Below are 18,297 nucleotides of genomic sequence, written 5' to 3'. Positions count from 1 at the left end.
GATTTTTTGAAGATTCTCGGTTTACCAGTTTTTTCCCCCAAATGAATTTTAGGGGATGCAATCAACATGAGCTTCAAAGTATTGTCTGTGGAAGATGGTTGTGGTTACCTTTTTGGGGAGGGGAGTGGCAAGTTTAGATGAGTTCTCCGATCCTTTTCAATATACTGCTCTACTTGGCTTGGCTTCAGAGTCTGGTACCCTACAATCTGTGGCTTTACACAGGAGAAACTTTGTAGTGTTTCTGGGCTGAGATGTTAGGAGAGAGAATTTGGAGCTGTCAGATCATCTAGAAAATTAGAGGGAAAATCCTGAAAGAGAGAGTGCCCCAAATCTACATTTAAAATCCACCCAAATAGGGACACCTGGGTGGCTCAGCAGTTGAGTGCCTGCCTTCGGCCCAGGGTGTGATCCTGGAGTCCCGGGATTGAGTCCCAAATCTAGCTCCTTTCAGGGAGCCTACTTTTCCCTCTGCCCCTCTCTCTGTGTCGCTCATGAATAAGGAAACAAAATCTTTTAAAAAAATTAATAAATAAAATTCACCTAAATGATAGGCTAACTGCTAAATATGGTTGTGTGTGGGAGATCCCAGAACACCTGGTAAAAGGCATCATGTACTTAAACAAAGATGTTAGCTGTTGTCTGCTGCAGAGCATTGAGTTTGAGCTAATTAACTGCTTTCTAAAATAAAAATCATTGTCCAGAGCAACATAAGGAATCCAGAGACTACAATGTTTTACTCAGAATGACTTGAATTTAATAATAATTCAAAAAACTAGATACATGGAGAAACAAGAAAATGTGACTCATAATCAAGAAAAAAGAAGCAGGAGCAAATAACCAATTCTGAATGAATGAGATATTGCAATGAGCAGATAAATACTTTAAAGCACCAATAGGGGATCCCTGGGTGGCGCAGCGGTTTAGCGCCTGCCTTTGGCCCAGGGCGCAATCCTGGAGACCCAGGATCGAATCCCACGTCGGGCTCCCGGTGCATGGAGCCTGCTTCTCCCTCTGCTTGTGTCTCTGCCTCTCTCTCTCTCTCTCACTGTGTGCCTATCATAAAAAAAAAAAGCACCAATAAAGTGTGTACTAGAATCTGATGGAAAACAAATGCATAATAAATGAATAGGTGGCAACTCTGGCAAAGAATTGTAAATATAGATTATTGAATATTCAATAAAAGAAATTAAAAATTCACAGAATTGACTTAGAAAGGAATATAGATAGCAGAAGAATCAGTGAACCTGACAATAAATCAATAGAAATAATCAATTCTGAAGAATAAAAGAGCATTGAGGAAAATCAACAGAGCCTCTAAAACCTGTGGAGAAACATTGAGTCATCTAATATATGGTGACTAGAGTTCCAAAAAGAGATGAGAAAGATAATGGAACAGAAAAATATATTTGAAGAAATCATGGTTAATAATGTCCCAAATTGGATTAAAGACATCAAGTTACAAATCCAACAATCTCAAAGAATCCTGAGCGTGTGTGTGTGTGGGAAAAACCCTCACATGTGGGCATATGGTAGTTAAGTTACTGAAATATAAATATAAAATATTAAAAAGTAATTAGAAAAAAATGGCATGTTACACAAAGGCAAGGATCATACACTTTATTTACAGCAGATTTCTTACCAGAAATGATAGAGACTAGAAGATAGTGGAACGACATTTTTTTTTAAAGATTTATTTTTATTTATTTATGATAGACATAGAGAGAGAGAGAGGCAGAGACACAGGCAGAGGGAGAAGCAGGCTCCATGCCGGGAGCCCGATACGGGACTCGATCCCGGGACCCCAGGATTGCACCCTGGGCCAAAGGCAGGCGTGAAACCGCTGAGCCACCCAGGGATCCCTGGAACGACATTTTTAAAGTGATGCAATAAAAACTGTTATGAGGGTGCTTGGTGGCTCAGTTAAGAGTACAACTCTTGGTTTTGGCTCAGATCATGATCTCAGGGTCATGAGATTGAGCCCCATGTTGGGCTCCACACTTAGTTCTGAGTTTGCTTGAGATTCTCTCTCCCTCTCACTTTGCCCCTCACCCTGCTCATATTCTCTCCCTCTCAAACAAACAAACAAAAATAAATCTTTAAAAAATATCATCCTAGAATTCTACATCCATGAAGCTAGTCTTCAACATTGAAGGCAAAGAGATATCTCAGGATCGGGCTGTCAGTTCAGAGGCCAGTGGTGAAAACTATTGAGCACTTAAATATTGAGATGTAAAGTATCGAGCTATTGAGATGTAAGCATAAAATACACAGCAAATTTCAAAGACTTGGCATAAATAAAAATAAGGTAAAGTATACCAGTAATAATCTTATTACACTGAGTGCATGTTAATATCTAAAATGATATTTTAGATGTATTGAGTTAAATAAAGCATATTCATACAATTTTTACAATCAATGTGAAAAACATTTTGGATAAACAAGCACTAGGAAATTTCATGTGCAGCATACTCACACTAATAAATACTAAAGGAAGTGCTTTAGATTAAAGAGAAATAACAGGTGGTAATTGGATTTAGAAGATTTAGTGAATGTCACTGGAAATGGTAAATAGGTGGGTAAATGCTCTATTGATATATTTCTTCTCTTAATTTTTAAAGAAGACAGAATAATTTTTAAAAATACAAATTATAAAACTATTCTGTCATGAATGCAGATGTAGTATATATGAAAGCGATAGTACATGGGGGGATGAAACTAAAATATTGTAAGATCCCTGTATTTTACAAGAAGTGATATAATAAATATAAATAAATCTCTGTAATAAACTATAGATATACATTGTAATCTCTAGAGCAATCACTAAAAAAATGTAAAGAATACAGTTAAAAAGCCTATACAGGGATTAAAATAGAATGCCAAAAAAAAAAAAAAAAACTGTGGTTAACCTATAAGAAGGCAAGAAAGGGAAAACTGAGAAACCAAAAACAGGCAAGACAAATAGAAAATAACTAGTAAAATGATAGACCTAAATTAAACCATATTGATACTTGATAGAAATATAAATGACTAAAACACCAATGAAAAGGTGTAGGTTGTTGGACTTGATAAAAAAGTAAGGTCAACCAAATGTTGTCTTAAGAAATACACTTTAGATTTATATATATTTAATTTTGTGTGTGTGTATGGAAACAGTAGTCGTTAAAAATTGGAGTAGCTATAGTATAACTAGACAAAATAGACTTTAAGACAAAGCATATTTCCAAAAGTAAAGAAGGGCATTTTATGATAATAAAAAGCTACATCAGCAAGATACAAGTTTTTGTAAACTTAGTAAGAGAGATTCAAAATACAAGCACCAGAAAAATAAGAGAGATAAATGCAGTTTCATAGTAAAATTCTGTTTTCAATAATTTATAAAAACAAGACAAAAAGTCAGTGAAGATATAGGATCCAAATAATAAATGATGATTATAAATCGATACATTTATAAATCTATATATTTAAATTATAAATCTAAGTTATAGGATCTAAATTACTTAATCGACATTTATGGAAACTCCATTCAACACTGCAGAATCCATGTTTTTTTTCAGGCATATATGGAATGCTTATCACAGTAATTCACATGCTGAGCCATAAAACAACACTTAATCAATTTCAAAGATTGAAATATTACAGAATCTGTCTAATGGCCACAATGGAATTGCATTTGAAATCAATAAGAATAAGAGCTCAAGAAAAACAACAAATATTTATGTTAAATGATGAACTTAAAAAAACGGAAATGCCAATGAAGAAATCACAGTGGAAAAGAGAAATAACTCAAGTTGAATGAAAATGAAAATACTACATACAAAATTTCATGGAATGTAGTTGAAACTGTGCTTAGAAGGAAATTTATAACTCCAAAATGTTTATTTTAGAAAGGAAGTGATTTAAATCAATGATCTAATTTCCTACTTTAAGAAACTAGAGAAAAAATGAGCACGTGAAACCCACAGTAACTGAAAGAAATTAAACAGTAGAGGTAGGAGCAGAAATAAGTGAAACAGGAAGGGACAAAAACAATGGAGAACATGATAATACCCAACTAGGTAGGCCTTTGAAAATATTAATAGAATTAATAAATCCCTGGCTATAACACCTCAGAAAAAAGAGAAAACATAAATTAATAATATCAATAATGAAAGAGAAGAGATTATAGACCCTACAGGCATTAAAAGTATAATAAAGAGGTATTATAAACACCTGTATGCCAATAAATTTAACAAATTTATTGACAATTTATCAATAAAGGACAAATTGAAATGGACAAATCCCTTAAAAAGTATAACTTATAGAAAATGACATAAGAGGAAAGAAAACATCTAAATAGGTTTATATCTATCAAAGACCTTAAACTTTCTCAGAATAATTCCCCACAAAGAGAACTCGAGGTCCAGATGGTTTCCCTAGTGAATTCTTTCAAACACCTAAGGAAGAAATATTACGAATCCTACCAAATTCTTTTAGAGAACAGAGAAAGAAAAATTTCAATTCATTTTATGAGGGTAGCATAATTGTGATAACAAAACCTGACAAAGGAATCACAGAAAAGTACAATCATAGATCACTATCTCTTAGGAACATAGATGATAAAATCTTTACCAAGGTGGTCATGCACCAAATCCAACAATGTATTAGAAGGATATATCATGGCCAAATGAGCTTTATCCTGTCAATGTAAAGTTGGTTTAATATTTGAAAATCAATATATTCCACTAGAGTCATTAAATAAAGAAAAAAGGATATATTTATCTCAATAGATGCAGAAAAAGCATTTGACAAAAAGGAAAACCCATTCAAGATAAAAACTCAGGGGGCTAGTGATAGAGGGAACTTCCTCAATCTGGTAAAATGCAGCTACAAAGATCTTCATGTAACATAACACTCAATGTTGAAAGACATCAGCTTTCCTCCAAGATTGGGAACAGCTCAAAGAGGCCTGCTATCATCACTTCCATTCAACATTGTACTGGAGGTCCGCACCAGTGTAGGAGGGTGAGAAAAAGAAAAGGCACGCAAATTAGCAATGAAGAAGTAGAACTGTCCCCTTTGTAGACAACCTGGTTGTTTACATAGAAAATTCTAAATTGTTGACAACAACATGTAGGTGTGTTTAACAAAGTCTTGGTATAAAAAGATCAATATGCAAAAATACAACTGAATTGCTATATACTAGCAGCAAACAATTGGAAAATAAAATTTAAAAATTTGGGTGTGATTGTGTCAAAAAAGCATAAAATACTTAGAAATAAAGCTAACGAGACATGCAACATATATACACCACAAACTATGAAACTCTGCTAAGAGAAAATAGAAATGCTTTAAATATGGGAAGATATTTGTATCCTATTCATATGTGGTTGGGAGGCTCAGTCTTGCTAACATGTCATCTCTAATTCAATCTATATTTTCAACACTATCCCAAACTTAATCTCAATAAAATGCTAAGAAATAGTTGATTCTAACATTGATACAGAAGCACAAGGAATATAGACTCGCCAGGGTATCTTGAGGGAGCTTACGATACTTGACTTCAAGACTTAATAGAATGTATGGCAACCAAGCAGTGTCTTAGTGTAAGAAGATGTAAATAGAATGACGGAATAGAATAGAGACTCTAGAGTCCACACAGGTGGTCAGTTAGTTTTTGATCAAGGTGATTAGACGCTCAATGGGAAAAGTAAGGTTTTTTTCAACATATATTGCTGGAATAACTTGATAACCCATAGAGGAAAGAAATAAACTTGGCCTACTCGCATCATAAACAACAACAAAAAATTCAAGATCATTAGGTGTAAAAGTAAAAGTTCAGTTTTTACTGAATTTAAACCAGCAAGTGTTTAAAAGAAAACATTGTATAACTAGGAGACAGGCAATGGTGTCTTTGACAGGGCACACAACATAATATATGAGAAAAATTTGATCAGACGATACAAAACAACCTTTATTCTGTTCACTAAAAACACAGTTAAGGGGAAGAAAATGAGTGAACCCAGACTGGGAGAAGATATTCTCGATATGTAAAGTTGATGAAGGACGTGTATCAGGGATGCAGTTTCGAGACTCCGTAATAAGAAGGAGGCAACTTATATTTAAAAATGGGCAAAAGACTTGAATAGTCATGTCACCAAGGAAGGCGCACACACGGTGGAGGAAGCACGGAGGGAAGGGTTCACTATCGCAGCCACCAGAAAGATGCCAGCTAAAACCACAAGGGCACACCACTCCACATTCATTAGAACAACCAAAGTTTAACTGGAAAGGAGTGGCGGAAACGCTCCTACATCTCTGGTGGGATCTCTGGTGGGTCTGGAACGTGGTGTGGCCGCTCTGGAAAGTGTCGGGAGCTCCTTATAAAATTAAACACATGTTTACCCTTTGGTTCAGTAAGTGCACTTTCTGTGTTTTGGGGTCATCGTTGGTGGTCTGTTTGACAACTGGAGATCTTGCAATGCCTCGTGGCAACCATTAGCAAAAACAGATTTTTATTGGCTAGAAATATTAGGTGGTTTACCCATCATGATAATGTTCTGGGCCTTAGCTGGAGTTTGTGTGAACTCAGCCTCTGCAGTCCCACATTTTCTCCTGTGTCCCACCCATTTTCATATGCATGTTTGGATCCCACCCCTCCATGAAGGGCCCCCTGGCCATCTGGAGGAAGGTCTGATGATGAAACTACAGTACTGCTCTACAACGTGTCTATGTGGGTGCTTCTCCCTTGCTGCACCTCTCTACTGCCCCCGCCTGCCACACTCCCTCTCCCAGAGATACCCCTTTGTGGATGACTGGCATGGTTATAAGGTGGAAAGAAAAAGGACATCGACTTTCAACCTTTGACATCCAAATAGGATTTTTCCAATGACAAAATAATCATGAATTCCATGCTTTGTCAGGAGACGACATCTTTTCTAAGGTTCTTTATTCCCTGGAGGCCCCTGAGAGCAGGTGCAATGGAGCAGACCGCACATGCCAACGGCGGAAGTCCAGGAGACACAGTGCAGGGCACAAAGAGCTGAGTGCTCTGACCCATGGGCTGTGGCAAAGAGGGAGGAGAGCAACGATAGAGAGGACAGAAGAGGCTGCCTCCTCCCCTGGTCCTGTAGGGTTAGGGTCTCAGTGAGTGCTGTGCGAGACAGTCCAGAGCTGGCTCGTTCCCCACACCCCTCCCATCAAGCTCAGCATCCGTCTTGGCATCAGAGCCAAGATGGTACCACAGCATGGTAAGGGTCTGAGGCTATACTCCAGACTTTCCCATGGTCTGCAGCGGGGAGAAGGGGAATCCAGTCGTCCCCCTGGGTCCTGCTGAAAAGATGCTGAGGCGGGGGGGTTCATGTGGGGGCCATGCCTTGGGACACAGAAGAGCCCTTTGATTGGGGTTTTTGTAGCTGGTTACAGCTCCAGGGCCTGGGCGGATCTGCCTCCAATACAGGGACTGGCGGCTGTCTAGGAACCCCCACCCCAAGGTACCAGGACCCTTTCATTCTGTGGCTGTCGGGTCACAGAAACTGCAGACATCTTAGAAATGCTGTGCATTTACCCCAAAGATAGGGCCCAAATGGGAGAGCTGGGATGACACATTGAGCTGTTTAAATCTGTGGCCCTTATGCCACCCACTCTGGCCACAGCACAGACTCCTCTGTTTGCTCCTGCCCTCGAGGACGGGTCTACTCCTAAGGAGTAGAGCAGCTGGAGGGTCAGGTCTCATGTTGGCCTTGCTGCATCCAGTCTAACTTCTCAGGGGTTCAGCCAACCTTTGGCATATTTGATCATTCTACACCCAGCCCAGCACTCGCTGGGAAACAGTCTTGTTTAGTGGCTTGTTCTGATCCCTTGGTCTCACTCTTCCCAGTACTGCATCCAGGTTTCTGAGGGCATGGGCATGGATTTTTTTTTTATGGTTATTTTTGCAAATAGCAATCAGCATAATGCCACCCAAATAAATGCCCCAGTAAATATTAGCTGATGAAAGAAACATGCAAGAAGATGGGTCAGTTCTGTGTAATTGGAGGTTGTATTTAGCTGGGACCCACCCCTGACCAGTACCTGCTGCTTTCTCAGGCGTGAAGTGTGGCCCATCGAACAACATATTTTAAAAAATTTCCTTCATACATTTAATGAAAGAACATTATATTTAATGATGCTGATGTAAAATGTGTCTTCCTGCAATGGCATTAAGTAGCTGATTTACGCAAATATTTCCCGGTTCCTTCGTTCAAAACACAAGCTGAAGTTGCTGTATGAGATAGCATCATTCTGAATCAAGAGGCGTTTTGGCAAAATATTTTGTGTGGAAAGTAGATCATAATATCCAAGAAATGACGGTGTTCTACTTTTTGAAAGCCATCTCAGAGAGGTGTTTCTATAATTAAGAAATCCGACAAGTGTGAGTGAGACTCTTTCAAAGGTTCTGGGTACAGAGACACCTGGTCTGCTCCTAAACCATTCGTGGTTAAGGTCTCCTTGTGTCCCACAGGTGAGGGAGGGTGGTGGCTGCCTGGATAGAGCAGCCCTGCTCCCCCACCGAGGACAGGAGACCATTCCCACCGCGCAGCTGGAGACCTGAGCTGCAAGCCTGCATCTGGTGCACCCTCGATCTGCCTCATGGACCCACAGGGAGACAGTCCCGGGGGGCTGTTGTCAGTCACTGGCCATGCGGATCTTCACGTGCATCCAGCAGGTTGAGACATATCCCGTTGTCCCTTTTAAGTCACGGAACTTCAGAAAAGGACATAAAAATGTTGAAATTTGTTCCCCAGAATAAAAATTGTCCCTATAAAAGTGCATTTGCAGCTGTGCCCCAATGATGATAGATTTATCATATAAACCAGGGATCAGTAAACACTGTGTGCTCTATAAAGAGCTAAACAAGTCCTTGCTCATCGCGGCACTTAATTGCAGTGGTTCTATCAAAGCCACATGAACTGAGTCACCAACCACAAGGGAGGCTATGTGTTTCACAGAGGTGCTTCCGTCCTTGTTTTTCCACCTGCTGAAATGAAAGATTCTTGGAATATCTAATATGTAAAGCTTGTTTATGATGCAAATATACAGATGCCCTTTCATCTCCCAACGGCTTTGATGTCGTGATACAGAGCTTTTAGCGCCACCTCCTCGCAGACGCGCACCCCAGATGTTATCTGGTTCACAAACTTGCGTGCCCAGTGTAAATATGTGGGAGCCAATTACGGGATGCTTCTGCTTCCAGTACTTTTAATGAGGAATTTGGCCACTTCCAAATTAATGAAGGATGAGAAGAGTTTGCGGATTCATTTCTCTTTAAGGTTCTGGAGTTGTGTCTGGAGCACCAAGGTGAGGGGAACCTGCCCAGGCAGGAGAAGGAGGTGGCTGGTCAGGTACATTCAGTGCCTCTGGATGGTAGGTAAGACCTGCTGGGGAATAGTCCTCTGCAGATGTGATCATCTTTGCCCACGGAGATGTGAGGCTCCTCTCCTGTGTGGATGAAACAGGTTGTTCTTATTTCAATACATATTCAATTAAGACGCTCAGGTTTTTTTTCTTTGTCTCTACCACAGTCCTGGCTTTTAACATGGGTTAGAGTCTCCTGGAATATCTCGAAGGTGTGCCTACAGGGACCCCACCCCAGAACACTTAAATAGGCAAATCAGAGATCTCAGGCATGGGCCTGGGAGTGGCTCTGAAAGGGCTCCTGGGTCATCCTAGGATACAACTGGGGTTCACCACCGCAGATTTGCTGGACCACATCATGTTCTAATGTCATTTTATCATTTAAAAATAATCTTCCCATTCAAATGCTTCTAAGCACACAGGCATAAAGCAACCTACATTTCCCAAGTTAAAAAACCAGAAATAATACTTAATACATTATTTTTTTGTTCATTAGATAATCTTTGAATAAATAAATTTAACATTGGATAAAAGCTGTGTAAATATGCCAAAATTTAATTTTAACCACTTCAGTTTCTGCTGAAATGGCTGTTAACATGCGTAACCAAAATAGAATTTTAAAGAGAGAATACTAATTAATTAATTCCTTATAAAGAGACAGACAAAATTGTGGGAGTGAGGAAACTACTGATAACATTTCAACTCCCCGGAAGTGTTCTCTCAAACTTTCTTCCCATTCGTTTTAAAGTCTAGAAACTGTATTCTTTAATCACCCTTTGTCAAGGATTAAAGCAGCCAGGAAGTTCGTGTAACTCATTAAAGTCGTAGTTAACGAAAATAGTGCTGATCCTGGAGCATTAAAATGGAGTTTCACGGACGCCTCATGAGTCAGGGAGAATTTACACCTTTCTTTTAAACATACTGTATTTATGGGGTCACAGATTTTTCTCTCCAAACTGACGCCCTGCATGCACGGCACAAGGTCTGAGACGAGGCACTTAGATCATTTTGGAATGACGCAGTTACATCAGGTTTGGTAGGATTTTAGTGTGAGGCATATCTTATTATCCTCTCATTTTGTAAAAGCTGGTCTTCTGCATATATACGTTCCTTTTCACTGACCCAAATGTTTAATTAATTAGAATACCCCATCTTAACCATCATCCTGCATAATGAGAGTTTACTGTACAGCTATTTTTGGTAGCCTGAATGAGTGGAAAGCTATTCACCATGATGAGTACCTGAATCCGCTGATTGTAGATGCGGGTAACTCACAATATCCCATCAGTGGTGATGGGGAGCAGACAAGCTAATTGGCCCACTTAAGGGATGGAGCTCCCCAAAGAGGGCTGTCTTTCATGGTTCAAGTTCCATTAATCAACAAATACTCATTGAGCTCCTGCTGTGTGCCTAGCATGATGCTGGAGCTGACGGGGTGCGAGGCAGGAATAAAGGCCGTGTCCCGCAGCATCCTTTGATTCGGTGGGAGCTCAAGACATGCACACACAAGACTGGTAGTAAAAAAAAAAAAATACAGGATTTATGAAAAGTGATCATCGTATATACTCATGAAAGGGAGTGCTCCCTTCCTGGATATGCCAAAGGAATGAAAGAGTGTGGAATAAGATGACCACTGCAGGCCCCACTCAGGGAATCCAAAATGTAGAGCCCAGGAATAAGTGGCATTAACCCAGAGGGTAAGTTGTGCTGCTCACGCACAGTCTCCTGAAACGTTCCAGGCCTCAGATCAGGAGTAGCCACCAAGACCATTTCCAGCTCCTGTAAAGGAAAGTTGTCCCCCCACCCTCAGTTGTGGGGATTTGGACTTTTGTTCTCTTTGGTTCATGTTTCCCATTTCCCCTGAGGTTTCGCTCCCAGGAACACGGAATGGGTGCAGCTTGGAAAACACACCTGTCCGCCTGCGGAGATCTGGGCTCTAGCGTCAGCATGTCAATGTCCATCTGGGGCGCCCCATTTGGTGGGGCGGCTGTGCCCTGCAAGTCTGCCCATGAGGCTACACCTACTCGTACTTCAAATGTCTCAGCTTTTAACACTATTTTTGTTCACTGACAAGCCCCGGGCTAATGTCAAAATAATATTCAACTATAGTCGCAGCCTCTGGAGGGAGCCTCTGCTTCCCTGTGGTTGTGGACAGAGCAGGCCATGGGCTTGCGTGTGCTGGAGGAGGTGCGGGGACGGAGCCCTGGGCTTCGAGTCCGTCATGCCTCATCCCTTCCTGGCTGCCTTCACGGTCAGAAGCTTCAGGAAGCCTGGGGCTCATCCCTGCCGCCCTGGCCCAGAGATTGGAGGAGGAGGCGGAGGCAGCAGGTGCCCCATTTGGGCCTCACCTGAATAACCTTCTGTCCATGGCTGCGAGTGAAGATGATTCTCCTTAGATGTACGCACTTGTGACACAAGTGGCTGTTCACCTACGTAGCCATGAGCGATCCACTGGCCGGGGGCGGTGTGCTTTCTCCCATTTCAGGATTAGGGTGAGATGGGGACGGGAGTGAGCCCAGGGAGGAGTCCAGGGAGGGAGTTGGCTGGACCCCAACCCACGGCTGCATTCTACTGCTCGGTATCTGACAACAGACTCCGGTCGCACGAACCCTATTTGCACCAACCTTGTGCTGAAGCAGTAGAGTCGAACTAGGCTTAATGGCAGGTTTTAAAAAGATCAGAATAAAGGTAACATGAGGCAGAAACTATTTCAAGTAACACTTGATAGTCTGCATCGGAACTTCCACTGGAAAGAAACTATTCTGCCAAAAAGTGATTAGTTCCCTCCAAGATGGTCTCTCATTTTTAAATTCAGCCTCACAAGGCAATATGTTACCCCTCCTTTCATTTCATCCCCACTTATCTCTCCCACTTGGGCTCATTTCACATATTTTTGATTTGATTTACAAATTTGCGATTGGGTTTTAGAGGCATTATGGAGTCCACGCTGGTGCCAAAATACCCATCACAAGTTTCTATGTTCAGCTTTCCGAGTATCACTTGTCATCCTATATTCCTGTCGGGACACTGCCTGGGCGCTCACCGATGATTTCACCGCGGGGCTTAAGTGGCAGCAGGCGCGCTTTGGGCCAGACCCAGGCGGCACAGGCTGTCTTTGCGTCCGGGGGACGTGTCGCCAGGCAGGACGGCTCCGAGGGCGCGGAGCCCACTCTCGCTGACACTTTGCATTTTGCGTGTGATTCTGTCTGTTGAGGCAAACTCTGCGTCCCAAGTGGAAGCCGCCAGAGCATCGTGAGAGAGGACCTAGGGGGCAGCATGAGGTCAGAAGTGAAAAGTATGGCAAAAAGCAAGTGCTTTTTGGCAGAAAGTAGCACTCAGTGCAGGACTCGAGCACCTGCCTTGACCTGGAGTCGGGAGGGGAGGGGCTTCCTTCAGGGAGAAGAGTGGAGGTCTGCGTGGCAATCCTCTAAGGCCACTTGACTCACTTCCTGGGTGGGGGTGGGGGGGGGGAGGGGAAGGGGGAGGAGCAGGGGAAGCCCTGGTGGACAGCAGGTCCGTGGGCTGAGCCTGGGCTGTTGACTCTGTCCTCACAGTCTGATGATGGGGGTGACGGGATGCCACTCACGGCACTGCTGTCCCAGCCACTTCCAGACTGCTTCTTCCTTTCTACTTTGGGGTGTCCCCCTGTGCACCCATGCTGCCCTGGAATTTGAGGTGCCAACGACCTGACCTGCCAGGTCCTCCTGAGCAAGGCCTGTGTCTACACAGCCGGCTCTGCCCCAAGACCTCTGCTGGCTAGGGAAGGACACCAGCTTCTCTGTTTGCATGCCCTGCCTGCCCCCATGACGCCGGGTTGTGAGTCCACCACGGTTTACGAGGTTGACCTGATTCTTGAACCCCTACTACCATACACACTGCTTAGGTGTGTCCCAACTAGGGCTTTCTTTTCCTGCTTTTTAATCTGGTCATGGGAATCAGCTCCATCTTTCCTCCCCTGGGCCATCAGGACCCGAAGCTGCAGGTCCTCCGGCTGTGCCCCCGAGTGGCCTGGCTCCCCGTGCCTTAGCCTGCCGGCACCTGCCGTGTTCTGCCTGGAGCTGCCCGCTGGCCATGCCTCGATGATGAGCTGGCTGCATAGACACCACAGCCTCCTCATGTCTCGGGTAGGGCGCCGCAGGTGTGCTTGTGCTGGTCTCTGGGGCCCCGCAAGTGCGGCTTGGGCACCTGCTGTGGGGACTGGCTGGTTTACTCTCTGCCTCTGTCCTTTCCAGCTGCTTGTGTCCCAGCCCTCACCGCATGGCCTGCCTCTGCAGGAGCCAAGGCATCAGCTGTCTGTCCTTCTGCAAACAATGCCACACAAGAGACACAATCACAGCTAACGGTTTGTTATCAAGAGTGCCTCAGTCTCCCGTCTCTCTGCCTCGCCTCTGCCTCCACACCACACATACAATTTCCCTTTGGGAAACTGCTTTCTTTCTTTCCCTTTTCTTTCTTTCTTTCTTTCTTTCTTTCTTTCTTTCTTTCTTTCTTTCTTTCTTTCTTTCTTTTCTTTCTTTCTTTCTTTCTTTCTTTCTTTCTTTCTTTCTTTTTCTTTTCTTTTCTTTTCTTTTCTTTTCTTTTCTTTTCTTTTCTTTTCTTTTCTTTTCTTTTCATCCAATAATGTGTCTTTGGCATTTTCCCAACTATTTATATATCCTTCTACAACATGAGATGACTCCATTGTAAGGACACAGAATTATTTCACCGATCTCTCAGTGAACACTGTTTCTCCAATTTTCAGGACTGGATTAGTGTTTTGATGATGGTCTTTGCAGCCTTCCACGACACCTTCGTTTCAGCCCCTTGGGCCTGAACCCCTCCAGACCAACCCGTCTCATATTTTTAAAGCTTTTGCTACAGTTTCTTCCAAATTGACCTTTGGAAAGTTTAGGCCAGTTCTGTCGGCATGTGACACTTTCCATTTCCCCAAGTAGTTAATGAAGGTGGGCCATAATCTTTGCCAGTTTCATAGAGGAAAATGCAACCTTGTTAATTTTTTTCTTTGAATGAACTTGTTTTAAAGACTAGTTTGGATATTATATCTCTTCTTAAATGATGTCCCATTTGGGCCACAGTTTCCTTATTTTACCTACCGATCACCTACTGATTATAGCTGCAAATATTTTGAGAGGTTGCTAGTTTTCCTATTCATTGTATTTATGACACGTTTTAATTTGCAGAACTTGAAAATGATTATGTTATAAATCTACCAAGTTTTTCCCTTATGGCCTTTTCCTTGAGGCTACGCTAATATGGACAACCTCTACATGGTTGAAACAGGGTTCTTAAAAAAATAAACCACATTTTCCTATGGTGTCTTATAGTTTATTTTCAATTCATTCATTAATTTTCATTTATTTTAGTTTGTTTCTCTTTGTCAGCTTATTTAGTATCTGATAGCATATTTTTGCACAAAGTTTGGAATGAGGTCCTCATTTTCTATCTTCCCAAATAGTTGAATCTTCTCTGTATCTTGTAAAACTGCGTTCTTTTCCTCAGCAACTGAATGTCATCCTTGTCACATCCTAAATTCCTGCTCCAATGAGGGCTTCGTTGCCCAAAGCATGTGCCTCAGGGCCGAGGGTATGAGGTATTTTAAGAGATGTTAGGTTTAAAAAAGGCATGCTCTGTCCAAATCATTCTCTGGATGCTTGGGGGAAGTAGTATTAACGTTCCTTACTGTAGGGATGCACATCTCAGATGTACTCGGGTGCATCAGGAATGACGGCTGCTGCTGAGAGGTATAGGGCAAGGGCCACACCGTGGGTCCTGTTCTGGGAAGCTGACATGTATTCATCTGTGTGACTAACCCTTCCATGGGTGCTGTTGCAAGCCCCCACATGACAGACCAGAAATGAGGCCTCAACATGGGGATGGCGTGCAACTTTTCTAGAGTGTGTTCGCCACCAAATCCACACATGTGTACTATTGTTATGTGAGACTCATTTTCTCAAATGGTCCTTCGATGCCACCTGCCAACTCTTGCCATGTTCCCGTTGGGCTCCCTCCTCTTTCCCGTCTTCTCACACCTCAGACTGTGCTCTTTTTTTTTTTTTTTTTAATCTCTGTGCATCTTTAAGCTTGAAATTTTCCATTTTGCCAGATTATCTTTCATATAAATTTTAGATCCATTCATCTAATTATAAAAACAGCAATCAAGCTATTTGAAATTGAAATCATGAATAAAATTCCAAGACACATACCAGTGAACCTGAGGAAAGTTGGTAGTGTTATAATCCTTAGTTTAATGGATGTGGTAGCAATGCTCCACCCTTGCAGTTCTGTGAGTCTCTTTTTATTTCTCTCAGCTAAGTTTTTAAGTCTTTTTCATGTGTCTGGCACATTTACCGAGGTGTTTTACATTTCTAGATATTTTCTGTTTTATTATAATTTCTTGCTAAGTGAGACCTTTTATTTTTTTTAAGTGAGACCTTTTAAATTATATATCTTAAAGTATAGAAAACAAAGAAGCAATGAGAAATCATAAAATGGAAATTATAACTGTAACAAGAGAAATAAAATATCAGTTACACCATTAAATACAAATAGGTTAAAATTTTGAGTGAAAAGCAAGCCTTTCGTCATGGTTCAGAAAGAAAAGCAAACCACTCATAAAATACACAACTAAACAAAAAGTCAGAGTCAGAGCAGGGTTAGGCAAAAGTGCATCAAGAAAATACAGACAGAGACTAAGCCATGATGTTGTCATGTCATTAAAAGCAGAAGTCATGGCGTAATATAAAGGTTCAATAAACAACACTGTTTTAACAATCATTATCTTTGATGCTCCTTAAAGAGTGAAAGGTAGATTATAAATAACTATACATAGAAAGAGGAATAATTTTTTTCCTTTATTATTTTTAACAAACTTTCTGGTTTTACTTTTTGTGGTTCTTTTCTGCAGTCCAAGAGTAATTGATTTATATGCACAGTGTGAAGTAATAATCAAGGCTTTTAAAAATATGTATTGTATCTAATTGCCCTAGAATCCTTTTTTAAAATTTTTATTTATTTATTTTTTGCCCTCGAATCTTTTATTTTATTTTATTTTTTTAAAAAGATTTTCTTTATTTATTCACGAGAGACACACACAGAGAGGCAGAGACACAGGCGTAGGGAGAAGCAGGCTCCATGCAGGGAGCCCGATGTGGGACTTGATCCGGGTCTCCAGGATCACAACCTGAGCCAAAGGCAGAAGCTCAACCACTGAGCCACCCAGGCACCCTCGAATCTTTTATTATAAATAACTTCTCCCCACATTTGTGTCTAATTGTCCTAGAATCTTTTATTGCAAAGAATAATTTCTCCCCTTGTCTTAGTGCCACATTTGTATTAAATAAAGTGATTGTGCATTTAGGGGCCTGTTTCTGGGTGTCCTTTCTGTTCTGATTGTCCATTTGTTTATTGTTTCACCAATAAACACATCCTATTAATTACCCTAATCCTATTAATTACCCAACTTTAAAAGATCTTAATATTTAGTGGAGCATGTCTCCTGCTTTGTTCTTATTCAAGAGCATTTTGGCTCTTCTCCGCTCCTTGAATTTTCATATAATTGTAGAATCAGCGTGTCAGGTTTCTAAAAAACATCTTCTAGGTTTTGATTAGCATTGTTTTTAATATAGAGATCAGTTTTGGTGAATGAGTATCTTTACCATACGTACTCTCCCAATCTACAGATGCTTTATGTACTAGAACTTATGTAGTTCATCAGTCGAGAAGGCTTGCATGTCCTGTGTAAGATTCGTTCACAGTTACAAGTATTATTTGATGCGATTATAAATAGTTTCTGTTTATACTCTACTAAAGAAGAGCCCAAGACAAGGATACGGAAGCAGGTAGTTTATTTAAAATGTGGTCCCAAGGAACCGAGCAGGAAGTGTGCAGCAGGAAAGAGGAAAACCAATAAGGCAGGTGTTATTGAACTGCTACCATGGTGGGAATCAGGGTCACAGGAAGCAGAGAATGGGTCCTGGAATTTTTCCCACCACAGGACAGGCTGAGACATTTGCCAACAATCCCACTCCTGCAGTGGGCGAGGCCTGGGTCTTGGGATGTTCCTGTTGCTGGAACCTGAGCGTCTCTGTGCATAGCCCTAGAGGACGTCCGGGGGGCTCACGTGGATGCCTGCAGCAGACCAGCAGACCCCACGTGTGTACTGGCCATGGGCTGAGCGCGCGGGCGGGGAGCTGTCCACTGCGGCTGTGCTGAAGTCAGGCTGGCCCGCGGGATGCAGCACACCGCACAGCCAGCACCTGCCACACCATCTCTTCTTTTTATTTTCTAAAAATTATGTCTGTTGCTGTGAGTACAGAGATCTCCAATGGATTTTTGTATATGTTAAGCACAATCTGATAACCTTCCTAAATCCACTTATGAATTTTAATAATTTATCTATAGAGTCTCTTGGATTTTCTGCTTACAAAGTTACATCAGCTGTGAGTAATGACAGTCTTTTTTTTTTTTCCTGTATCAATCCACTTGCATTTGGTCTCTTGTCTGTTGGAAGCGCGTATACCTTCCAGCGCCATGTTGGACGGAGGTGGTGAGGATGGGCGACATTCTCTGCCTCACAGAGAAAACTCTTAAACTTCACACAGTAGGATGTTGGATGCAGGTTTCTTAAAGATTTCTTTTATCCAGTAGCATCCTCTTCTATCCATAATTTTCTTGAAGGAACACATAATAAGTGGATATTGAATTTCACCATTTTTAAATTATATAGAGGTGTTTTTTCTTCTTTTTCCTATTTTTGTTTTTTTGAGGTGAGTTACTTTGGATCCCACAGCTATTCACTTATTATCAAAAGGCCACTTGTATGAAATGGAATTGATGGAGGAACCTCTGAAAGAGATTTAGTTCATCTACAGTTTTCTTAATTTTCTTGTTATCTTTTAGATACATTGCCCACAGACCTCTGGTGAA

The sequence above is a fragment of the Vulpes vulpes genome, chromosome 7 (genome assembly GCF_048418805.1).
Source record: "Vulpes vulpes isolate BD-2025 chromosome 7, VulVul3, whole genome shotgun sequence".
Classification (NCBI taxonomy): Eukaryota; Metazoa; Chordata; class Mammalia; order Carnivora; family Canidae; genus Vulpes; species Vulpes vulpes.
Note: the sequence above shows the minus strand (reverse complement) of the source record.